This window comes from Phodopus roborovskii, unplaced genomic scaffold (assembly GCF_943737965.1).
Source record: "Phodopus roborovskii unplaced genomic scaffold, PHOROB, whole genome shotgun sequence".
Taxonomy (NCBI): domain Eukaryota; kingdom Metazoa; phylum Chordata; class Mammalia; order Rodentia; family Cricetidae; genus Phodopus; species Phodopus roborovskii.
Genome location: NW_026125295.1, coordinates 12417976 through 12444631, shown reverse-complemented (window position 1 = coordinate 12444631; position 26656 = coordinate 12417976). Strand labels below are relative to the sequence as shown.

Here is a 26656-nt window from a genome sequence, read left to right as displayed (position 1 = left end):
AACGAACAAAAAAGCTGGTGACCAGAATTGAACTTGGGTCCTCAAGGTTTTGTCACAAACACTTCACCAACTGAGCCATCCCCTCAGGAGACCCCCTCCACCCTTTTTGATACAGGCAGCATATCATGTGGCTTAGGCTGGCCTCAGATGCACTGTGTAACCAACGGAGACCATGAACGTCTGGTCCTCACGCCAGGATTAGGCATGTGACCCGCACCCAGTTTATGCCATGCTGGGTGCTGACTTTGGGCCCTCCAGGCAGGCCCTCAATCAGCTGAGCTACATCCCTAGCTCCTTTCTTCCTTTATTTTTTTTCTCAGGTATTTGGTCCCAGTAACAAAAAAACTGACTAGCACAATGCCTTTGCCCATTTTATCTCATGTTTCTATGGTTACAACTGATTTCCTAAGGTTAGTGTTTGCAAATGTATATATATGTCTAGTCTTTTTTTTTTTTTTAACTAGGCAAAGAATTTTATTAACCCCTTTCCAAACTTTATTCCCAGGCTTCTTCAGCTTAATTTGCTGCAAAGAATGTATTGTGTTTAAGCAAAAACTGAAAAGAGCTGCAGTGTTCAGGGGGCTTGGGCTTAAAAACATTAGAGATCTAGATTTATCAGATCCATAACAAAAGAATTTTAAAAAGCAGTCATGATATAAAATAGCAGCTCCTGTGACTTCTGCAAGTGTCAGCTTCTTTAGAAGTCACCTCAATTCAGTTTGCCTCGTTCTTAGAAGCCTCATCAGAATTCTCCACCAGATCCGGGACTTCATCCTCTTCCTCCTCTCCGGACTTCATCATCATCATCCTCCTCTCCAGCAGCAAGTGGCGCTTTTCCATCCACAGGTTGTTTGGGCAGAGCTGCAGCCAGTTTCCTTAAACTAGTCAGACTGCCCGCCCCAAGCTGGTTCAGGATGCTGGGAAGCATTTCCGTCAGCTGCTTTGTCTCAGCATGGCCTGCAATGGTGAAGGCGTTTGCTGCAGGAGGCGCCTGAACTGTAGGGCTGTTAAAGTGGATCCCTGTTCCTTGGTTTGTAAACATGTTCACCTCTTCAATACCAGAGATGTTGTTCACCTCTGACTTCTTTAAGGGGAACTGCAGTTTTTTGTCGTCTGCTGTGGCTGTTCTGTGGACCACTTTCTTCTTTCTTCGAGCAGATCCTTTGCCACCAATGTGCACTTGTGCCTGCAGCTTGGCCAGTGTTTCCTGTTCATGGTCTTTTCTTTCATCTTGTCAGAGTAGAAATGGGGCCACACGGGGAACTAGGGTTCTCGAGCAGACTGGCTGAGATAAGGCGCGCGCGCACACACACACACACACACACACACACACACACACACACACACACACACACACACAGGGACACAAGATCATAAGTCTAGTGTTTAAAAAAAATACTGCAGAAATTTATCTTCTAAACAACATATGGACAGTTTTACTGGTATGGAAATATTGTTTAATGGAAACATTCCATCATTAATATTATATCACTAATAAATTTTGGTTTGAATATTTGTATTGCTATGCAATTTTCTTCTTACCATTTCTTAGATTGATTTTTTTTTCTTTTTTTTTTTTTTTTTTTTTTTTTTTTTTTTTGTGTTTGTGTGACAGGGTTGTGAATCCCTGGCTGTCCTGGAACTCACTCTGTAGACCAGACTGGCCTTGAATTCACAGGAACCTGCCTGACTCTGCCTTCTGAGTGGTAGGATTAAAGGTGTATGCCATCACTGAGCAGCTATCATTTCTTTCCTTTTTTTTTTTTTTTTTTTTTTTTTTTTTGGTTTGGTTTTTTGAGACAGGGTTTTATTGAGCCAGGAACAAGGAGAGGCAGGGCTGACAGGCAGAGGTAAAAAATAGAAATAAAAAACGAGGTAGGAGAAAGAAACAAGAAAACAAGTAAAGGAGGCGTCAGGGGCCACCCAGCCACCCAGCCACCCAGGCAGCCATAGAGATAGGAGAGTAAGATATACAGAAGTAAAAAGTATAAAAGCCCAAAGGGGAAAGGTAGATGGGATAATTTAAGATAAGAAAAGCTGGTTAGAAACTAACCAAGCTAAGGCTGGGCACTCATAACTAAGCGTAAGCCTACGTGGGTGAGTTATTTGGGAAAACGCATAAACAACAATTATAAAGTGGCGCTCAGATATCCATCTAGAGCCTGAGAAAGAGGGACAAAGATGCAGCTCCTTTAAGAGGCTCTGCTGTTCAGCCGGCAGTGCTAAATAGAAGCCAGAAACAGCAAGCTAAGTAAGAACCACTTGCAGCATCCCAGGTGTGGGATTGCATAGCTAGGAAGGTTTAATAGAGCTCTCAGTCATGAACCTCTGACTGGCCGAGCTTTCCCAACCTGAGAAGTGGGCGGAGCCAGCTGATAGAGCTGCACTCAGAGGACCCAGGTGTAGGAGCTTAACAGTTTCAAAGTTTGCCGGTGCAGTCAAAAACGACTAGAGACGTGCACTAAATAGGTTCCAGTGTGTTTTACAATGTGTGTAGGCATAAGAAATAGAGAAAGAAATAGTTTTTAAAAAGTGATAAAGTCTCTAAAGACAGTAAAAGTAGTAAAGAATAAACCATGTAGAGATGGGAAACACAGGGAGTGTGCTGTTGTATTGATTTTGAAATTTTGATTGCCTAAAAGCAAAGGACAGCTGCTAAGAGACCTGGAATCGAAAGGGGACTGTGGAAAGAAACCAGCCTAGATATTTTTAAGAATGTCTAAATGTTTAAAAAGCCAAAAAATATATTTATCAAATGGAAATCAAAAATACTTTGGAGTTTTGTTTCCACAGGACACAAGAGGCTGTGGATTTGTTCCAGGTTGATAGGGATCTGGTTTGATCAGGGGAGACCTCCTGAACCTTGACAGGTGATGCATATCAACAAAGGTTAATGCTGGTCTTCCCCGGACTTGAGCAGTATCTGTTTTCTCTCTGGGACCTTGAAGATGTCTTCACCCACGTTCAGCAGGAAGCAGTCTAGAGAGCACAATGTCCACATTCCCAAGAGCTGGATTGTGGGAGGCTTTTGTTTATTTGGTGAGTCATGGGTGTTTGTTATAATTTAGGGGAATATAGGAATATATGTTTAAAAACTATTAATCTCAGATATTTTGCCTTGGCATGGATTTTGATATATGGATACCAATTCAAAGTCAATTTTGTTACCCTGAATGTATGTTTTTACTCTTCTTTAAAGGGTTTTTGTATGTTGAGACAAATATAAGGTAAATTTTGTTACCACACACTGTAAAATGTTTCTACTGTTTAAAGGATTTTTGTATATTGATACCAATTTAAAGTTATTGCTTTTTACAACATATTGTATGTGTGTTTCTGCTCTTGTTTAAGGTATTGTACCTAGGCAGTTCATTTTAAAATGTAAGGTAAAATTCTAGTTTTTAAAAGCTATTATTATAAACTATTTAGGATAATGAAGGAAAACAGGTCAGTAGTCATCTATAACAATCAAATTTATAGATATGTTTGTTAGGCTTTCCAGATCATAAAGAGATATATTTTAGATAGATAGATGGTCTTCAAAACTTTCAAAGACTGACAGAACATGGCGTTTAAAATGTTTTGTTCACTTAGGGCTTTTCACGACAGTGAGGCACATCTGCTCCTGGCAGCACCATTTCTGTTTGTTTGTTTTCGAGACAGGGTTTCTCTGTGGCTTTGGAGTCTGTCCTGGAACTTGCTCTGTAGACCAGGCTGGCCTCAAACTCATAGAGATCCTCCTGCCTCTGCCTCTCGAGTGCTGGGATTAAAGGTATGTGCCACCAATGCCCTGCGAACCAATTTACTTCAGAAATGATGGGCATCGAAGAAACCCCTTAGGAACTTTGCTTTTGATGTGGCAAAGCCAGCCATTAAGGCCAGAAACTGCTTTTGCCTTGACTGCTCGACAGTATGCTGTATAAACTGGACATGCAGGACCCACAGAAAAGTGACTGCTGAACTTTGCTAAAAACAAGACAGGACAGTCCTTCAAAATTCCTGCTTCAAGGAAGAGTCTTCTAGATGTTCCAGAGGAAAATGACTGACAAACTGCCAATCAAGGCAGGACAGTCTTTCAAATTTCCTGCTCTAGTGAAGTCTTCAGATACTATGGGCCTGTAGGCTGAATATGGATGCCTCAATGTTGCAAGAAACTTGGGGTGACTGTCCAAGCAGTCAGATATCTCCATCATTTCTAGAGTTTTTAGAAGGTGTTTGCAATGTACTTTTTGTTTACTTAAATAATATTTTATCCTCTGGTGCCTTTGGAATTGAAGACTAGTAGTTATCGTTTCAGTTTTCCTAAGATATAAAGTATGTTAGGTATAAAACTTTGGATTCACTAAGATAGGATAGATAATGCATTATTTTCTCTAAATATGCTAATTATAAATGGACAAAATATTGTTTATTCATTCTTACTTGATAGCTGTTTTGTTGTATATAGGTTTATTGTTAAATTTAAAATCTTTTTATTTAGTAAAGGGAGAAATGTTGGGGAATAGTATTTTAAGGTGTGTGACTTTTGTTTATGCTGCATTTGTTTAACTCTGTAAAGCTGTGTTACTGTGTTTGTCTAAAATGCCTGGTGGTCCTAATAAAGAGCTGAATGACCAATAGCGAGCCAGGAGCAAGGACAGGTGGGGCTGGCAGGCAGACAGTATAAATAGAAGGAAAAAATAAGGGGAGTACAAGAGATCAAGGATAGGAGGACGTCAGGGGCCAGCCGCCCAGCCACGGAGAAGGAAAGTAAGATATACAGAAGAAAAAGATAAAACCCAGAGGGAAAAGGGATATGGGTTAATTTACATTAAAAAAAAAAGCTGACTGAAAACAAGCCAAACTAAGGTCGGACAGTCCCAGTGTGTGTTATTTGGGAGCTGGGTAATAGGACCCTCAAAAAACACAAAAGAGTAAAACATCAAACTAGTGTTCTGCCTGCATGATGCCTGTAGGCCAGAAGAGGGCGCCAGATATCATTGCAGATGGTTGTGAGCCACCACGTGGTTGCTGGGAATCGAACTCTGGACCTATGGAAGAGCAGTCAGTGCTCTTAATAGCTGAGCCGTCCCTCCAGCCCTGGTTTGAATTTTTTAAATTTATTTTTTTATTGTATTTTTCTTATTTAGGTCAGAGGGCAACTTTTAGGGTCGGTTCTCTCCTTCATGTGGCTCCCAGGGATTGAACTCAGGCTTGGTGTCAAAAGCCTTTGCCCACTGAGCTGTATCACAGCCCACTAGTGATTGGCTGTAAGCGTGATCATGTGACCCTACTCAGTCGGCCTTGTCCGCAGGTTTATAATTACTGAAGACCATTTCATCTCCTCTAAGATTCTCTCTACGAACTAACCCACATGCTCTTCAAGTCAGTTCTTTTCTGAATTTTATTTTACTTATATTTAGTGTATGGTGTTTTGTGGCCTGTATGTCTGTAGTATGCCATATGCATACCCGAGCAGGCCAGAAGAGGGTATTAGACCCCCTTGAACTGGAGTTACAGAGCTGCCATGTGGGTGCTGGGACTCGAACCTGAATCCTCTGGAAAAGCCAGTGCTCTTAACTGCTAAGCCCACTCTCCAACCTCCCAATGAGATTCTTTCATAGAACTGTCATCACTGGAAACTATTTTGTGTGTGCCTGTGGGGGGGAAGTGGTGTGTGGGGGGGGTGGGGTGGTGTGTGTGTATTTGTGTGTGGTGTGTGTGTGTGGGGTGTGGGGTGTGTGTATGTATGTGGGGGAGGATGTGGGGTGGGTGGGTGAGCATGTGTGGGTGGTGGTGGTGGTGTGTGTATATGTGTGTGGGGGGTGTGTGTATGTGTGGGGGGAGTGTGGGGTGTGTGTATGTGGGCGTGGGTGGGTGGGCGTGTGTGGGTGAGTATGGGCGGGTGGTGCACTCCCTTCTGTGTGCACACATGGAAGCTAGGAGCCATTGTTGAGTGTCTTTCTCTGTTCTCTGCCTTCATTTTGGGACAGGATACCTCACTGAACCAGGGCTCACTGTTTTAGCTAGACTGGCTGGCCAGAAAACTCCAGGGATCCTCCTGTCTCTGTACCCCAAACAGCACTGTAGTTATAGATGTAGGTGCTGGGGATCTGAACTGACACCTTCTTGTTTATCCAGCAAGCAATTTACCCACTGAGCCATCTCCCCAGCTCTAGAGATCTTACTTAAAATTAACAGATATTGATATGACATTTACTATATGGCAGACACAGGAATAATCTATAATTACTAACTCACTTAACTCTTTTAACTTGGGTGCAAGTACTTAATTACCCCACCCTACTGAGGAACCTCAGCACTGAGACAGGATATCGTGCAGCCCAGGCTGGCCTCAGTCTAGCTATGGAGCTGAAGATAACTGTCTCAGAGCTGAGGTTCAAGCTGGTACTCATAAACCAACTCCATCACCTCTGATTGTCTCCCTTGCAGGTTAATTTGCTTGCTATCTGACTCTATAGGAAGAGTTTTGAGATATTCTGTAGGTGGCAGTGCTGGATGGATGGATGGACGGACAGACGGACAGATAGATGAACAGATGAATAGCAGACAGGCATTTGTTTATTTGCACCCATTATCCCTATCCTGGAAGAAGGCTGAGCCTTCCTTGGGAGGCTGCTGGGGACCTGTGGGGTCATCTCTTTCCTGGCTCTCTGATGATACCCTTTTCTCTGGATCCAAAAAGAGACCTATTATAAGGCCTCAGGAGCCCTTTGGGTTGGCCCTCCTCCTGCTGGGTACTGCAGCTGGCTCCTTGTAGAAGCAGAGAGAGCTGGCCTTCCCCCTTGGCAGTACTTGTGTCCCTTTGATGTTCCCAGAGGCCAGGCTCAGCGGGAGGCTAGGCTTCTGCTGCTAATCACACAGCTTGCTGGGGCCTGTCCACGTGGCTTGCTTTGAGGGTCAGCCAGAGCTCTGGTGGGAACTGCTTACTGCTCTAATTGGGCCTCTCTTGGGAGGCAGCAGGCCCTGGGTCTCTTGTCTTTACTCTGGCGACAGCTTCACTCTCTCAAGGAGGACATCATGCTTCCTGGTGCAGCTGGTTCTGTGGCCAGCCTGGGCAGAAGTTCACTGCTGTTCTGCAGAAACCCTGGGGTAGTCTGGGCCCTGGCCAAAGGCCACAACAAGGCCAAACTAAGTTGCCAGGAGTAACCTTCACTGAGCCCAGTGACATGGCTCTACTCCCTCCTCACTAGCAACTGGAATGAGTTCTCACAGGAAAAAGGACTTTTCCCTCAGCTCCCTTGGCCACCCAGGCCCTGCCATACATCAGACACATAACTGGCTTCTGGTGTTTATGAAGAGTCACCCATGTGTAGCTGAATGTAATTGGCCCACATAATCTCATAGCAAGTGGCACTAAGGTGTGACTTTGTTGCTGCAGTGGGTGTGGCCTTGTTGGAGGAACTGTGTCACTGTGGGGGCGGGCTTTGAGGTTTCCTATGCTCAGGATACTGCCCAGTGTCTCAGTCAACTTCCTGTTGCCTGCAAGATATAAGACTCAGCTATCTCTCCAGTACCCTGTCTACCTGCATGCTGCTATGATCCCCACCATGATGATAATGGACTAAACCTCTGAGATTGTAAGCAAGCCACCGCAATTGAATGTTTCCCTTGTATGAGTTGCCATGGTCATGGTGTCTCTTCAAGGCAACTAAGAACCCTGACTGAGATACCATGTGAATATTGTCATATACTCCAGAGTTCCTGTAAACCTAAAAGTCAGAGGCGATCATGTCCAACCAGAGCAAACTTCAGTCCCTACTGATATCTTGCCTTGATTTACCTTTCCTGAACAACTGAAAGAATGTCAAGCACTAGAGGAGCTCTACTTCAGAGGGCCTGGCAACATGTCTTCTACCCTTCAGACTCCAAGTGCCAATCAGAGCAAGGATGAGCTGGTCCTTGTCATATGTTTGTGGTTGACATCTCCTCTATCAGAGGACTAAACCTTTGAGATTGTAAGCAAGCCAGCCCCAATTAAATGTTTTCCTTTATAAGAGTTGCCATGGTCCTCATGTCTCTTCACAGCAATGGAAACCCTAAGAAAGACAGAAGTTGGTACCAGGGCTTGGGGTATTGCTGTGACAGGCTGGACCATGCTTTTGTTGGAAGGAGTATGGACCTTGGGACTGTGGATTAGAAAAGCAGTTGAATGCTTTTAAGTGCTGCGTAATGGACCATAGTAGTAGGAACATGGAAGGCAGGTGGTGCTGAGTGTGATTTGATGAACTGTGGGGGCTAGCTCACGAGGTTTCAGAGGAGAATTTTAGCATGTTGCCTAAAGATCGTTTTTGTGATATTTTGGTGAAGAATGTGGCTGCCCTTTGCCCTTGTCCAAAATGTCTGCCTGAGGCTAAATTGGAGAGAAATGGATTAATTCCATTGGCAAAGGAAATCCCCAAACAACCTAGTATAGACTCTACTGTGTGGTTATTAGTGGTAACTCCAGTGAAAATTTATAATGAAAAGGAGGAAGGTAACAAAGTAAAAATACAAAATATACAATTTAAGGGGAAAAGGAAGGGACACCTGGAAGTGGAATAGAGCTAAGTCCTGTGTTCAGGGAGATAAACAGATTCAGAAATAGAATAAATGGAGTGATGACCTCAGGGGAACATTCTACCTACTAAGTTGCCAACTTGTGAAAAAGAATTGAAGAAAAGCTTAGAGCTGGGTGTGAAGGTGCACACCTTAATCCCAGTACTCAGAAGGCAGAGGCTGGTGGATCTCTGAGTTCTAGGCCAACCTGGTCTACAGATCAGTTTCACAACAGCCAAGCTTAGGTAGTATAGGAAGCCATCAAAAACAGGAAGCTGGTGAAGATGTAATTGAATGAAGGAACCAAGTTCCAGCCTCAGCAAGCAGTAGAACTTGACGGCTTCCGCCACGTGGGTCTGGCTTTAGAATCAAGGACAGAAGAAAGGGGTTACGGAATATTCCTCTGTGACTAAGGAAAGTTGCTGAGGCCAGGTGTGTGTCAGGGATGTCCCAAAATAGGGGCCCAGAGAGGCCATTGAGTGATGCTGTGAAGGATTGCCTGGATCGCTTTGTTAGATGTTAGATGATGGGAGAGCCTTGTGATACCTACCTGCCAAGCAGAGCTGCTAACAGGGGATGGAACCAGCCCAAGAGAAAGAAGCGTGCTGCAGTCAACAAAGCTGAAAGGGATTGGAAATCTGAAGAGTGAGTGTTTTGACATCAGACATGGAGGTACACAGTTTAGTTTATCCAGATGGTTTCTGGTCTTGCCTCTGTCCAGTACCTTCTTACTCTGCTCCATTCCCTACATTTTGGAATGGTAATGTATATCCTGTGCCATTATATGCTGGAAATGTGTGATCTGTTTTTTTTTTTTTTTTAATTTTGATGTTATAGGGTATTACAGTTAAGAGATTTACATGAATCTCAGGAAAAAATGTTAAACTTTAAAACAGTGTTGAGACTGTGATAAGCATTTTGCATTATGACATGGTTACAAGCTTATGGGGGCCAGGGAGTGAAATGGGGTTGTTTGCAACACACACACACCCCAAAAAACAACAAAAACCAGGGGCAGGGGCTATGCACAGATCTGCAGCATGTGGACTCTGCTGTCTAGCTGTGGCTTCCTGAAGCAACTTCATTGCAGGTAGAGCAAGAATGGAGAGTAGCGGGGACTCAGGTGAGGGGAAGGAGGGAAGGTAGTAGGGTCCCAGGCTATTCTGCAGCAGAACTCTGAAGATGTGAGTCTAATGAACAACAAGGACTGGAGAGATGGCTCATCAGTTAAGAAAGTATACTGTTCTTATGGAAGACCCAAGTTCATTTCCCAGGACCCACTGTAAGCAGCTCATACTAGCTCCTAACTCCAGCCCTAGAGGCATCCAGTGTTCTGGCCTCCTCAGGTACTAGCACTCATATGCATATATCCATTGCACTGGTTAGTCTTTTGTTTTTTAATCAGCTTAACACAGTTAGGGTCATTTGAGAAGAAGAAACCTCAACAGAAAATGCATCCATCAGATTGTCCTGTAGGCAAGTCTGTAGGGCTCTTCCTTCCTTTCTCTCTCTCTCTCTCTCTCTCTCTCTCTCTCTCTCTCTCTCTCTCTCTCTCTCTCTCTCTCCCTCCCTCTTTCTCTCCCTCTCCCTCCCTCTCTCCCTCTCTCTCTCTCTCTCTCTCTCTCTCTCTCTCTCTCTCTCTCTCTCAAGACAGGTTTCTTCACCCAGCTCTGGCTGTCCCAGAACTTGCTCTGTAGATCAGGTTTGCCTCAAACTCAGAGATCCCCCTAACTCTGTCTCCTAAATGCTGGGATAAAAGGTGTGCACCACCGCCTCTTGCCCTCAGAACCTGCTCTTAGAGGATCAGGTTTGAGGGTTTCTGGAAAAAAGCTCTGGGGGTTCTTTTGTGGCAAATGTGGATTACAGGAGGGGGAGACTGTTCCTAAGTGGGTGGGTTCTTTGGCCCTGAGGTCAAATCAGGGCCCTTCTTGCCAAGGTATTGTATCTCGGTTGAGTCGCGCTGAGCTGATACCCAGTCATGTCAGCGCTGTCCTAGTTGTTTGCTGGGGCTTGGGGCCTAAGCTGGGACTTGTAAAACCTAAGTATCCTGTTTCTAATGTATGAAGATCATTTTCAAGACCCAAAATGTCCTCTACAGTCACCTTGGGCTCATTGTAAGTCCCACCTATTGAGTCTACCGTTTACAACCAAGCAAGCCCCAGAGCCTGGTTCACCTGGTGTCCAGCTCCTCTGTGGCTCTGTTGGTCCTCAGAGTGCTGCTAGTTAATGATGCCAGCAGCAGGCTAATGATGTGGAGGAGCATGGGTGTGAATAGCACTTTGTAAACTGTGATGCTCCCGTTCTTTCTTTCTTTTTTTTTTTTCTGTTTTAAAAAGTTTTAGAAGTGTTTTGCCTGTATGCGTGCATCTATACACCATGTACATGCCTAAATGATTTGTGAGGTCCTTCTGTATGCTACAAATATTTGTTGCTTTTATTGGTGGATGAATAAAGCTGTTTTGGCCAATGGACAGGCAGAATTTCACTAGGCGGCAAATTGGAACAAAGGGACAGAGAGAAGGAAGACAGAGTCAAGGAGATGCCATGTGGCCACAGGAGAAGCAAGAGTTAAGGGCATCACCAGTAAGTCACAACCACAAGGAGATAAAGAGTAATAGAAATGGGTTAATATTTTAAGAGAGAGCTGGCCAGTAATAAGCCTAAGCCATTGGCCAAACAATTATGGGGCGGTAAGCACAGCTCCCACCCAGTGGTTCCAGAGCTGGTACCTCTGCTGTGTGTCTCTCTCTGCCTCTTTCTGTGTGTTTTGAAACAGGGTCTCATTATGTAGTCCTGGCTGGCCTGGTATTGACAGAGACCCACCTGCCTCCCAAGTTCCTCCCAAACCTAGATCTCTCTTTCTCTTAATCCTCATGTGTATGCCTATATTAAACCCCAACTGCTTCATAAAAATAGAGACAGAGACGTACAGAATAACAAGACAGACAGACAGAGTGAGTGAGTGTGACTGAGACTCAGAAGAAAGTATGACATGTTCAAGAGTGTCTTCTCTTGTGTGGGCTTCTATTAAAAAAAAAAACCACACACACACACACAGAAACTGAGAGATTCCAAGTATATGCTCCCCAAGGAGAATAGCCTATTTTTAAAAAGTGAGTGTGGGTATATGTATATGTATATGTATATGTATATGTATATGTATATGCGTGTGTTTGTGGGCATGGAAGTACACAGGTGTGTGGGGGCCAGAGGGCAAAACAACCTCAGGTGTCACCCTCACCTGCTGCCCATTCCCTTTGAGACACACTCTCTTATTGTCTTGGAGTTCAACAAGTAGACCAAGACGGCTGGCCAGGAAATTCCAGGGACCTTCCTGTACCCAGTGTTGAGGCTGTGGCATTCACCACCAAGCCCAGCGTTCTCGTCTGAGTTCTAGAGATCAAACTCAGGTCCTCAAACTTGCAAGGCAAATGTTCTGACTGAGCCATCTCCCCAGTGCATCAGACTTCCTATTGGAAAATCTACTCTTGGACAACATGGCGCATACCTTTAGCCCCAGCATTTAGGAGGCCAAGGCAAGTAGACGTCTGCGAGTTTGAGGCCAGCCTGGTCTACACAGTGAGATTCTGTCTGAAAAACAAAATGTACTCATGAGCTGGTGGTGGAACTTGCCTGTAGCCATGACATTCAGGAGAGTAAAGCAGAGTGGTCAGAACCAGCCGGTGTTACCTTGTATGATAACATCTCAACAGGTATTTCCGACCCTTTTTCCTGATCTCTCAGTACTCATTTTCCTCATTGTGTTTCCATGGGAACCCAAAGAAGAATCCATGTGGCTAAATGATTAATAAATAGCCAGGTGGTATGGTATAAGCCTTTAATCCCAGCACTTGAGAGCAGAGGAAGGCAGATCTTTATGAGTTCCAGGCCAGCCTGGTCTACAGAGTGAGTTTCAGGACAGCCAGGGCTACACAGAGAAACCCTGTCTCAAAAATATAAAAAATGAATAAGCCGGGCATAGTGGTATATGCCTTTAATCCCAGCACCCAGTAGTTAAGGACACCGGCTGCTCTTCCAGAGGAGTGGAGTTCAGTTCCCAGCATGCACAGGGCAGCTCACAACCACCTACAACACCAGTCCTAGGGGATCCACAGGCACTGTACATGGGGTGTGCACACATACATGCAGGCAAAGCATCAGGGGTATAAGATAAATAATTTTTAAAACAAACAAAAATGAATACACCAGGGTGTGAAGTAACAGTGGTGTTGACAATCACACCATGTGACAAATCTTTGGAGAGCTGGTTTAACTTCTTAGGTCCGAGCCACATTTAAAATGTAAAGTTTGTTATTAGTGTATGTGTGTGATGTGGGGGACATGTGTACCATTCAAATGTGGAAGTCAGAGGACAACTGTCTGGAGTCAAATCTCCTTCCAACTTGATGCAAATTCTGAGGATCTCGTTCAGGTCTCCAGGTTAGCAAGTGCCTTTAGCTGCTGAGCTGTCGCACCTGCCCTGAGTCACATTTTTGTGCTCTGCAGACTGTGGTGGCTCTTTGGTATGTTAGGCTGGAGTGAGCCAGTGGATTATGGTGGTGAGGTATAGAAGGAAGAAGGTGGTGTACTTTTGCTGATACCAGATAAGGACTGACCGTTACTCTTTGGGTTTTTTTGTTTTGTTTTGTTTTAAGATTTTATTTATTTATAGCCGGGCAGTGGTAGCACATGCCTTTGATCCCAGCACTCAGAAAGCAGAGGCAGGCGGATCTCTATGAGTTCAAGACCAACCTGGTCTACAAAAGCTAGTTCTAGGACAGCCTCCAAAGCCACAGAGAAACCCTGTCTTGAAATATATATACATATGTATATATATGTATGTATGTATGTATATATATATTTATAACTTATTATGTATACAGTTATCTGCATGCATGCTTACACACCAGAAGAAGGCACCAGATCTCATTATAGGTGGTTATGGGCCACCATGTGATTGCTGGGTATTGAACTCAGGACTTCTGGAAGAGCAGCCAGTGTTCTTAGCCATTGAGCTATCTCTCCAGCCCTATTTGTTTGTTTTTTTATTTTAAACATTTGTTCTTTTTGTTGTTGTTGTTTTTGAGACAAGGTTTCTCTGTGTAGCCCTAGCTGTCCTTGAACTCACAGAGGTCCACCTGCCCCTGCCCCCTTGATGCTGGAATTAAAGGTGTGCGCCACCACTGCTCAGCTATTTTTATTTTGTAAAATGTTTATTTGTTTGAGAATGTGTAAGTCTGTGTGAGTGTGTGGAGATACACACATGGAAGCTGGAAGAGATTATTGGATGTCTGCTCTTTTGAGGCAAGGTCTCTCCCTGCTTTCTTAGCTATATTAGAGATCAGGAAACCCAGATGTCTTTGTCTCCCCATGGAGCTGGCCTTGGAGATGTGTTCAGGAAAGACCTGGCTTGTCACATGGTACTGGGGTCCAAACTCTGATCCCCATGATTGGGCAACAAGCACTCTTAATGTCTGAGCCATCTCTCTGGCCCCCAGTGATAAAGTGGAGCTCTAAGCCCCTGTGGGCTCTGCCCGAGCACTGGGGACCACACAGGAAGTCTAGGAAGAAGCTGAAAGGGAAGCAGACAGGACAGTTAGTTGTCAAGGGATGATCCAGTGTGGGAAAAGTTGCTAGTGCCCAAGTAAAATGGTGATGAAAGGAAAGTCACCACGGCATGGAGCTCATCGGTGACACTGACCCGCAAGGGCCTGGGGAGAAGTAGTGGGCAGAGGAGTGAGGACAGTAGGCTCACAGAGCCATGGGGAGAGAGACAGTCCCACAATGTGTGGGTATCCCTGTTGTGCAATATTAGTTTAAGATGTGTTACATTTGTTCATGCTGTGAAATGTTTGTTTAATGATGCAGAGATGTGTTGCATTCTTTTAAGTTGCATGTGTTTAACTCTGTAAAGCTGTGTTACTTTGCCTGTCTAAAACATCTGATTGGTCTAATACAGAGCTAAATGGCCAACAGCTAGGCGGGAAAGAGAAACAGGCAGGGTTGGTAGGCAGAAAGAATAAATAGGAGAAATCTAGGCTAAAGAAAGAGGGAGGTCCAGGTGTTGGTGGCAACGCATTTAATCCCGGTCGGTGGTACTCAGGAGGCAGAGGCAGGTGGAGCTTGGTGAGTTCGAGGCCAGCCTGGTCTACAGAGTGAGTTCCACCTAGCCACACAACCAGCCACCTAGTAAGAAGGGAAGCAAGATACATAGAATAAAGAGAGGTTAAAAAGCCCAAAGGCAAAATGTAGTTAAAGGAAAGTGAGATATTTTAAGTTAGAAAATCTGGCTGGAAACAAGCCAAGCTAAGGCCAGGTATTCATAAGTAAGAATAAGTCTCCATGTATTTATTTGGAGCTGGATGGCAGGCCCCCAAAGAGTTAAAAACAAACAACAACAAACTACACATACCATTGCTCAGCAGTGTTTCCCCCTTACTTAGGGTTGATCTGGGGACCAGGTGCTTCTTGAATGTGCAAATGTGCAGCCCACATAGATTTCCCATCCCCCACCCCACCCGCACCCGGCACCTGCAGCTCTCTTGACTTTTCAAGCTGCAGGGCTGCACTTGGGAGCCTGTGGTCTCACCTGCACTCACTGCAGCCCTGGCTTTTGTCCCCATGCGCCTTGTTATCCAGCCAGATGCTGTCCCTTCTGCTCACAGGATGGCAGTACTTGTTGGAGCATCACTCTAACTTACCGTGGTCCCAGAGACCAGCACACAGACCCTCCCTGCCTTGTCTTGTGCTTTGAGGAGACATAGGTGACAACTGATTCTGCCCTTATTGTGGTGCATTAAAATTGGGCCATGAACCAGATTTGGTGGCTCATACCTGTAATGCCAGGACTTGGAAGCAGGAAGGTTGGGAGTTCAAATCCAGCTTGGGAAATACTGTGAGTTCCAGGCCAGAGTGAGGCCCTGTGACTACAGGAAGATTAGTTAGTTGTGGGCATACCTATCATGATGAGCCTTCCATCCCCCCCTTCCTCGTGTTCTCTGATGGGCAGGAGCTGTTTAAAAAACAGCCAGCAGAGTCCAAAGTGCTGCACACTCATGTGCCTCTTCAAAAACTCTGTTAAATTTTTAAAATCCATGTTATTTTTGTTGTTGCTGTTGTTGGTTTTTTATTTTTATTTATTTATTTATTTATTTATTTATTTTTGAGACAGGGTCTTACTATAGAGCATTGGCTGGCCTGGAACTTCCGATGTAGGCCAGGCTGGCCTGGAACTCAGAGGTTCACTGGCCTCTGCCTGGCTGTTTTGTGAGGTAACCCAGGCTGACCTTGAACTCCTTATACTGCTGCCTCTGCCTCCTAGGTGCTGAGATTATGTGTGTGTGCCACCACATCTTCTTAAAAAAAGTCTGAGCAGTGGTGGTGCACGCCTTTAATCCCAGCAATCAGGAGGCAGAAGCAGGCGAATCTCTGTGAGTCTGAAACCAGCCTGGTCTACAGAATGAGTTCCAGGGCAGCCAGGACAACACAGAGAAACCCCATCCTTAAAACAAAAACAAGAACAAAAACAAAACAAAAAAAAAAAACTGAAACAAAACAGATTCTGCCTCAAGTTTATTTATAGAAACAGCACAGGATGCCAGCCATCTGCAAACAGTTTGGAGAGAGGGACACCCACCAGTCCATCTGTCCTCACTTTGGCAGACAGAGGCTGCCTTTCACAGGGGACTGGGGACCTCTGGGAACTTGAGCTAGAAGTGGGGCAGGGTTAGGTCCAAAGTGGACCCCAAACGGCAGTGCTGGAGACAGGGTCCTAAAGACAGGATGGTCAAGAGAATGGTGCATGGTGAACAATGCCTTGGGGAGCTCCTCTCTCTCTCTCTCTCTCTCTCTCTCTCTCTCTCTCTCTCTCTCTCTCTCTCTCTCTCTCTCTCAACAGGGTTTCTCTGTGTAGCTTTGGCTGTTCTGTAGATCAGACTGACATCAGACTCATGGAGATCTACCTGCTTCTGCCTCCCGAGTGCTGGGATTCAAGGCATGCGCCACCACTCTCTGGTGTGATCTGGTTTCTGGATGACATTTCTGTGCTGTTTGGGTACTGGGTGTGTGTGGGTTTCACACAACCTGTGGCTCCCGAGGACCTTGGTTCTTTGGGACAGTTTCATGTAGCCCAGCTCTTCTCAGTCTTGCCAAGGATGACTTTGAACTCCAGATCCTCCTGTCTCCACCCCTGGAGTTCTGGAATTACAAGTGAGTGCCTCACATTCATCTTTTTTAATTTTCCTTGTGATCACTGACTTTTTAACATTGTCTTGTTAAATACACTAACTATGTTGGCTTGTCCCAGGCATCTTGAAACCCAGCCGACTGGACATCCATGTCAGATGCCCAAGCCGGTAGTGTATCATATACACTTTAGAGTTCCTATGCCACGTTGCCAACTGTTCCCCCCAGAGCCTCAGGGTGCCAGCTCCCACTGCCCTACCCCTCTCCACAACAACCGCGTCCCCTGGCTTCTCTTGACATTTGTCAGCACTTTGCACCTTGACTCCCTGGGGTCTGGCAGGTGGGGGTGGAGGGGTCTCTGTGTGACCACAACAGCGCTGTGACGCTTCTCCATGCTTCAGAGACATCTGTCCCCACATTATACTCGATGGAACCTGTCAATCACAGTCAGAAGTAGAGTTTCATCTGAGTTTCCTAAAGGAATAAATGAGACAAGAGACCCTACGAATACCCAGTCCAACCTAACCTCCCTTATTGCTTGAAGAACAACCCAGGCTTCCAGGAGGGGGAGGCAGAACCCTTGGCCAGGACACGCTGGGTGTGGTTGGGGCTCTAAAGTATCCTATGGCTCCCCTGGGACGAGGTGAGTCCTCAGACCCATCTGCACCATTCAAGTCCTGATCTGAGCTCCCATTCTGACCGGTTCATCATCTTGGACCGAGGGACGATCACATTCAGTTGTGGGCAGCTTGGCAGGGGCAGCAGCTCTCTGTGATGAGATGCAGTTGGCACCAGAGTGTGGGACAAAGGGCTAGCTGGCAGGGAATCAGAGAGTCCCTTCTGCCATCAGCTCCGGCTTTCCGCTGGGGATACGTAAGAGGATTAGGGCTCAGAACTCTGGACAAGGGGCTTTTATTCGCCCGGACTGAATTTTCATTGGCTTACAAAGCCCAAGTGGAGGGGGAGGGTCTGTTCTCTGGTCTCTTTTGGGGGAGCACAGAGAGCCCTGCCCCCCTCGGTGATGGATGGGGCATCTAGGCCTACCACACCTGTTTAAGGCAAAAGCTCCAGGGCCCAGGGGGCATCCTGTCCCCGCCATAGGAACAGCCTTTTACAGAGGGGCAGGGAATTTCCTGAGTCGTCCGTGCCTTATATGGGAATCAAAGTCCTGAGATGTCAGGGCAGCAGAGGCTTGTTGCAGCCATTCCCTCCTCTGAGTTACAGAAGAGCTGGTGATGTATGGGAGTCCTCTGTGCTGGAGCACTAGAGCAGGGACTGGAATGAGGAGAGGAAGGAGCTGGAGCCACCTGGAGTGGGTTTGTCCTCAGTCTGCTGCTGGGCTGATCTGTGTCCACGATGGCTGGTGGGTGGAGTGTTTGTCCTAGCATCTCTCTCTCTGGTTTTTTGAGACAGCGTTTCTCTGAATAGCCCTGGCTGTCCTGGAACTAGCTCTGTAGACCAGGCTGGCCTCAAACTCATAGAGACCCATCCACCTGCCTCTGCCTCCTCAGTGCTGGGATTAAAGGCATGCACCATTATGTGAGACATTTTTTGTTGTGTTGTTTTTTAGACAGACCCTCAAGTATCCCAGGCTTGCCTCCTCACACTCGATGTATGTAGTCCAGGATGACCTCGGAGCCCTGATCCTGCGGATTCTATTTCCTACGTGTTGGGACCACAAGCATGTGACACCACATCCCTTGGAGTCAGAGGACAACTTTCAGGGTGAATTCTCTTCTTCCATGCAGCTTCGAGGGATCCAATTTAGGCCACTAGGCTTAGTGCAAAGCACCTGTAACCACAGAGTCATCTCTCTGGTGCTGCACACACAGTATAAATTTAATGTCTTTCATGTTTGCGTCAGTTTTTCTTAAGAAAATAATATGAGGTACATCTCAGTGGTAGAGCACATGTTTAGCACAGGAAGGAAGAGAGGAAGGGAGGAGGATATTAAATCCCCTGATACTTGCATCTACTCTCTCCCTCCAGAAGTAAGTACTGAGAAGACTTTAATGTTGATTCTCCTCTATGTAGTTAACAAATCCTGAGCTCCCACTCTTCAATCCGATGTACCCACTGGGAATTCAGCAATGAACCTGACCAGCAAAATTTCTTCCCTAGGTGTCAACAGCTAAACAAATAACTGAAAACCTATGGTATTGTCAGTAAGAGATATGCCTGCCTCTGCCTCCCTAGTGCTGGGATTAAAGGCGTGTACTACCACCACCAGGCACAAATATGTTTTTAAATCTAGACATACCCTTTTCACCTTCCTTTTTTGTTGGTTTTGTTTTGGTTTGCTTTGGGACAGGGTCTTGCTGTGGGATAACCCTCCTGTACACTGTGAAGATGTGTTGCTCTCATTGTTAATAAAGAGCTGATTGGCCAATAGCTAGGCAGGATTTTAGGGGCAGAGAGAATGCAGGGAAGAAGTAGGGTGGAGTCAGAGTCCCCAGCCAAACACAGGGAGGAAACAGATGAAAGAAAGGTACCATCAAGTGGCAGAATGTAGATTAATAGGAATGGGTTAATTTAAGTTGTAAGAGCTAGTTAGTAGCAAGTGTGAGCTATTGACTGAGCATTCATAATTAATATTAAGCCTCCCTGTTCGTTATCTAGGAACTTGTGGGTGGGAAGAAAAGCTTGCCTATAGGGTCTTATTATGTAACCCTGGCTGTCCTGGAACTCACTCTGTAGACCAGGCTGGCCTCAAACTCACAGAGATCCACCTGCCTCTGCCTCCTGAGTGCTGGGATGAAAGACATGCGCCACCACACCCGGTCTTCAGCTTCCTTTTGAAAGGAGTCTCTTGCTCTCCCATAACACCCATTCTTAAGTCTACATTAAAATGTTTACTGGAGACTGGAGAGATGGCTCAGCTGTTAAGAGTACTTAACCTGCAGGACCTGAGTAGGCAGTTCTTTGATTGACAGTTGGAAGGACAGGGCTGTTGTGGTGGCTTGAATGAAAATGGCCCCAATAGGCTCATACAGAGTGGTGCTATTAGAAAGGGGGGCCTTGCTGGAGTAGGTGTGGCCATGATAGAGGACTTGTGTCATTGGGGATGGGCTTTGAGGTTTTAGATGCTCATGTCAGGCCCAGTGTCTCTCTCTTCCTGCCAATCCAGTTGCAGAACTCATGGCTCCTTCTCCAGCACCATGTCTGGCTGCATGTTGCCATGTTCCTGGCATGAGGGTAATGGACTGACCCTCTGAACTGTAAGCCAGCCACCCCAATGTTTTCCTTTATGAGAGGTACCATAGTTATTGTGTCTCTTCACAGCAATAGAAACCCTAACTTAGACATCTACATTCAATGTTGTGTTGTTTTTGTTTGTTTTGACAGGGACTCTCTAAGTAGTCCTAGCTGGACTGGAACTCATTATGTAGACCAGGCCAACCCCAAACTCATAGAGATCTACCTGCCTCTAAGTCTGGAATTTGGGGATTAAAGGTATATGCCATCACACCAGGCTAAGTCCTTTATTCTTCTTTTTTGAAATTTATTTTTATTTTATGTACATTGATGTTTTGCCTGCAAGTATGTCTAGATGCGGTGGGAATGGGAGTTGCAGCCAGCCGTGAGCCGCCATGTGAGTGCTGAGAATTGAACCGGGTCCTCTGGAAGAGCAGCCAGTGCTGAGCCATCCCTCCAGCCCCCAAGTTCTATATTCTTGACCATAGAGTTTGGAGTGGGATTTCCAGAACCCACACAAAAAAGCTAGCCATGATGGCATATGCTCATAATCCCAGTGATGGCAAGATCGGAGGAAGACACAGACGGATACTTGGGGTGTACTGGCCAGCTGGCCTGACCTACCAGATGAAGTTCCAGGCCAATGAGAGGCTCTGTCTCAAACAAAAGGGAGATGGTACCTGCAGTTACCCTGACCTTCACATGATGGAGAGAACAGATACCCACAAGTTACTCTCTTCCTTTGACATGTCCACGCTGTGGCAGGAGCATCCTCATCATCTTCCTCAATAAATAAATAGATAAGTAAAATAAAAGTACAAAATTAAAGGAGATGTTTAAGGCCATTCTCTGCTACATAGTGAATTTGAGGCCAGTCCGGATCTCCATAAGATCTTGTCTCAAAAAAACAACACTGGGCATGAGGGCATACACCTTTAACCCCAGCATTCTAGAGGCAGAGTCAGGTTGATCTCTGTGAATTCAAAACCAGGCTGGTCTATCGAGGAAGTGTGGGACAGCCAGGGCTACACAGTGAGACCCTGTTTCAAAAAACAAAGAAAAGTAAAATAAAAATAGAAAACAATCTACTAACATTAAAATGAAATGAACTAACCACAGCTTTGGTTTTCTTGTTTTACTAAATTTCAGTAGATTTTTCCTGAATTAAGATTTCATTTGTGGGCTGGAGAGATGGCTCAGAAGTTAAGAGCACTGGCTGCCCTTCCAAAGGCCCTGAGTTCAATTCCCAGCAACCACATGGGGGCTTACAACCAGATTAAATGTGTGCAGCACAAATTGGGCGGTGATGGTGCACACGTTTGATCCTAGTACACTGGAGGCAGAGGAAGGTGGATCTCTGAGTTCGAGGCCAACCTGGTCTACAGAGTGAGTTCCAGGGCAGCCAGGGCTACAAAAAGAAACCCTGTCTCAAGAAACCAAAGAGGGGGGGGGGAGACAAGAAAGAAAAAGTTTCAGGAATTTTTCTGGTCTTCCCCCATGTCTGCACAGAGTGCCCTCGGTGACACAACACAGCAGAAGTAGGCAGGGCCTACCAGGACCCACTAACCAAGCCTGAGCAGTCAGTATGGCCAGGTGCTATCAGGGCAAGGCTTAATAGCAACTAGACTTCGATCAAGAAAAGAAGTCAATAGACCGTGAAAACGATCCAACCGAACCATCACAGAAGTCAGAAACATAGCCTGTCGACATGGCCTCTTGTGAAGATACGCAAAGCCTCCAGCTCCTTCAGCTGCTTCTGCCTCCAAATCCTCTGCAGATAGAGTCTTTTACTTCAGGGCGTAGAGTGGTGGCAGGCTCCGGCCACGGAAGGGGCGTTTGATGTTAGATGCTCTGGCAGCTGTGGGGCCCCTCCTGCCTTGCTGCCGGGCCAGTGGCCACAAGCTCCTCACCCCTACTTCCGAAAAGCCCATTCATGGCTTCTCTCAAGGTCTCATCCAACCCTGCCTCCTCTGTCCACACAAAGCCACCCTTTTTTCTTGGGGACCCAGGTGGCAGTTGAAACTGTAAATAATGATGTCTCTTCTTGTGGCCCCAGAAAGCTCCCAAAGGGCAGCTTTGTCTGTTCGTGGTACCAAGGAGTCAGATGAGGGCACTTGGTCTCCGTTTTAGGAAGAACTCAGCATGGCCGCACCCCAGAGTTGAAGGGCACCTTACAGACAGACAGACCCTCTGGAATTACAGACAAGACAGGCAAGGGTCTTATTCTCAGCCAGAGCAGTGAAGACTCCCCACCCTCCACCCCTCAGCTGTAAACCCCAGTGTGGCATTGGGCTTGCCTTCTGCTGCCCCTCCCGGCCTCAAACTCACTAGCTCAGTCCTGCACTCCTGCCTTTCCTCCATGACCTCAGCTGGCTACTGGGCTGGCTACTGATGAGTTCTGCTCTCTGCTCTAGACCCTGCTGCTTTGGAATGTTCACTGTCTTCACTGCCGGGCAGGATTCAGCACCTCCTGGCTTGCGGTCCCACCTCAATTAAAGTAAGGCAGCCATTGCTGTTGGCTACACACCCAACACATTGCTCCCGCCTCCTCAGCTGCAGGACGCCCAGGGCCCCGCCCTTATTCCCTAGTCACGCTCCCTCAGACCCTCAGCACTGACTGACTCACTTCGTGTGTACTGCCTCGCTCAGTGAGTGATGAATCCCAACAAAGCCATTCCAGGGCTGGAGAAGCAGCTCAGTAAAATGCTTGTTCACTTTGCAAGCATGAGGACTTGAGTTCGATGCCCAGCACTCATGTAATCCCAGTGCTGGGGAAGTGAGACAGGGGGATCCTTGCAGCTCTTTCCAGCCGGCCCACCCTAATTGGCAAGCCTACGTTCCTAGTAAGAACTCCCGCCTCCTCTGGCAAGATGGCTCGGTGGGTAAAGGGTGTCTGCTGCCAAGCCGAATGACCTGAGTTGTCACCCCAGGACCCACATGATGGAAGATTACCAACTAATGAAAGCTGCCCTCTGACCTTCACACCCAAGTTATGATATGCACATACCTTCCCCCACCCAGTAAACAGATGCATGTAATTAGAGAAAAAGTTGCCTTAAAAACCAAAGTGCTATGCTTGTGAGATGGCTCAGCTGGTAAGGGAGCTTCCCACCAAACCTGATTATCTGCTTTTGATCCGAGACCCACATGGGGGAAGGAGAGAACTGGCCCCTGAGATGTGTCCTCTGACACCTGCACCCACCCCACCCCCAAGTGTAATAAAAATCGCATTCCTAGTACATAAGAAACATCCATTTGTGTGTCCTTTGGGGCCCACAGTTCCGGGAGAGGTGCTGCCAGTTTCTCCCAGGATTCTGCAGTCTCCAATTTGACAGCAGGACCCTGTCCAGGCCCTTCCTACTTCTACCTTGCTCTAGAGCTCCTTTCCAAGTTCCTTTTCCCTTAGCCCAGTCATTTCGGAAGTCTGGCTAAAACCACCCCTCAGTTTCTGGAATTCTCTCTTGTGCCTGGCTTCCCCGGACTATACCAAACTGACCACAGGTCCTTGATTCTTCTTTCATTCTTATGTTTCTGTATTTAGGTATTCAAAGTCCTAGCAATACATTAATGAAGAAAAGAGACAACCCCCCCTCCCCCCCGGCCTCTGGGACTGGAAATGTGGCTTAACAGTTAAGAGCATCTGCTGCTCTCCCAGAGGACCCAGGTTCCATTCCCAGCACTTAGTGTCCTCTGTAACTGCAGCTCTAGGGAACCAAGGGGACCTGATGCCTGAGTCCCAGGACACCTGCATTCATGTGCACACACATGTCCACATGCACCACACACACACACACACACACACACACACACACACACACACACACACACACAGTTTAAAAAAAAAAAACCTTTTTAAAAAATTCTCTGGAGAGGAGAGAAAGCTAAGGGGTTAAGAGCACTGGCGGCTCTTCCAGAGGACCCAGGTTCAATTCCTAGCACCCACATGGCAGCTCATAGCAATCTATAATTCCAGTTCCAGGGGATCTGATGCCTTCTTCAAGCACACATGTGATACATGGGCTTACATGCAGACAAAACACCCATACACACATAAAAAATCAAAATTAAAATCTATGTCCTCAAGCTGGGCTTGACCTTAATCCTAGCACTCAGGAGGCAGAGGCAGGAGGATGGAGCTCTGTGAGTTTGAGGCCAGCTTGGTCTACAGAGAGAGTTCCAGGACAGCTAGGACTCTTACACAGAGAAACCCTGTCTCAAAACAACAAAATCTATGCTCTCCAGATCTCAGTGAGTTTGAGGCCAGCCTGGTCTACAAAGCAGGTTCTAGGACAGCCAGGGCTACACAGAGAAACCCTATCTTGAACTCTCTCCTCAATGCCCCCCCCCCAAAAAAAAGAGTCATACTGTTTAATAACTCCTTCGGACTTGGTAACTTGGCAGCATTAGCCAGTGTCTGCTGCCCTCTGGTGGTCATGTAGGAAATGGCCCATCTTGCCTCCAGCTTTCTTTTAGCCAAATATGGGTTGTAAAGATTCACCTTCAGCTCCATCCCAGAGAGAAGGCAGAAGCAAGTGCTATGCCCAGGTAGTAAACAATATGAAGACACCAAGAGTGTTTGTCAGAGAGATGAGTTCAAGGGCACAGTCATGACAGGAAAGGCTTTGAAGTTGAGAAGGCCCAAGGCCTGGAATAGTATTTTTAGTAGTTATGGTCAATGTCATCATTGTCGTTTTCAGTATTGAGGCAAGGTCTCATTGTATATCCCTAGCTAGTCTGTCACTCTGTAGACCAGGCTGGCCTCACATTCACAGAGGTCCACCTGTGTGCCCGTGAGTGCTGCCCCTGAGTGCAGGGATTAAAGGCATTCCTGGCTATTTTGTTTTAGAAGAATTAATTTTTTAAAAACTTTTTTGATGTGCCAGTATTTTGGCTGCATCTAAATATGTTCACCACATGTATGCCTGGTGCCTGTGGAGGTCTTAAGAGAGTGTCCAATCTCCTGGCCATCATGTGGATGTTGGGAGCTGAACCTAGGTACTCTGGAAGAGCATCCAGTGCTCTTAACCCTTAAGCCATCTCTTTAGCCCCATTTATTATTTTTAATGTATATGTGTGTATGCCAATGTGTCTGCCATGTGTGTGGATGCTTGAAGTGGCCGGAAAAGGGTAACTCCTGGAGGAGGAGTTACAAGCAGTTGTGAGATGTCTATTGTGAGTGCCAGGAACTGAACTCATGTCCTTGGAAAAACAGCGAGAGTCTTAATGGGCGAGCCACCTCTCCAACCAACAAAACAGTCTCTGGGTTGGAAGGACCGGCGCTAAGGAGGTGGGGAGATGAAGGCAGTAGAGTTCTTAGGACGGCATTACCGGGGAGAGGGGAAGACACGGCGCTCTCAAATGTTCAGCATATGAAAATGCTCCCAAGGCCAGGGGAAGAAGCCCAAAAAAGACCAAAGGTGAAGAACTAGGAAAAGGGGGTAGTTTTTCAACCTAATAAATTACAGCCATGAGCCGGGTGTTGGTGGCTCACGCCTTTGATTCCAGCACTCGGGAGTTCGAGACCAGCTCAGTCTACAAGAGCTAGTTCCAGGACAGTCTCCAAACCTACAGAGAAACCCTGTCTTGAAAAACCAAAACAAATAAACCAAAAAACTAACACCCTTTTTCGTGGTGAAAAGCCAACTTCTTTCCCTCAAAATGAGAACAAGACAAAGATGTGCGTATTTTCACCATTTCCTGCCATGTACTTAAGCAAGAGCATGTAGTACCTAAGCGAGAAAGGAAGAGATAAAACTATCCTACTCACTGACATCATGGTCATTTGCTCAGAAAATCCAGTGGGAACTTTTAAAAGATATGGGAATTAAAGAGTTTAGCAAGGATGAAGGTAAATCAGTACACAAAAATAGATTGTAACTGGGAATGTGCTTGCCTAGCACATGTGAAACATTCCCTGGCAGCACACATCCAAAATGCAAAACAGAGCTGGAGAGATGGCTCAGTGGGCAGAGGTATTTGCTTTGAAAGCCTGGTGACCTGAGTTTAATGCCTCAAACCCGCAGGAAGGTAGGAGAGAACAGACTCCACCAAGCTGTTCTATGACCTCCACATGTACACAGTGGTTCACTTATTCCCTTGATAATAATAATGACAATTGTACTAGGCCTAGACTCAAATTCATTTAATCCCTACACTAGGGAGGAAGAGGCCTGGCTTACATGGTGAGATTCTGTGTCAAATGCATTTCTACATATTGCTAGCAATGTAAAAAAAAAAAAAAAAGGAAACCGAAGAATATTATTAATGAAGCCAGGTGGTGGTGCACACACCCTTAATCCCAGCACTCGGGAGGCAGAGGCAGGCGGATCTCTGTGAGTTTGGAGCCAGCCTGGTCTACTGATTGATTTCCAGGTCATCCAGAGCTGTTATACAGAGAAACCCTGTCCTAGAAACCAAACCAAACCAAAACAAAACAAAACAAAAACAAAAACAAAAAAAATCCCAAAACCCTATTTATGCTATGGTAGTATATGGTAATCCCAGCACTCAAGAGGCAGAGGGAGGTGGGTCTCTGTGAGTTCCTGGTCTATATAATGAGTTCCAGTCTGGCCAGGGCTACAGAGCAAGGTCCTGCCTCCAAAAGCCAAGAAATAAAACATGACCCAAGCAAGACGGAGGGATGGCCTGTGACCTGTGACTCTCCCTTGGTTCCCACTCTTCTTGTCTCTGTGGGCTCTGACACTCGTGTGCACATACCCAAACACATATGCATGATTAA

General features: G+C 46.2%; 1 pseudogene; it reads right to left on the bottom strand.

Moving 5' to 3' along the window:
* Positions 1 to 631: 631 nt before the first annotated feature.
* Positions 632 to 17141, bottom strand: LOC127213148 (transcription factor BTF3-like; annotated as a pseudogene).
* Positions 17142 to 26656: the final 9515 nt, after the last annotated feature.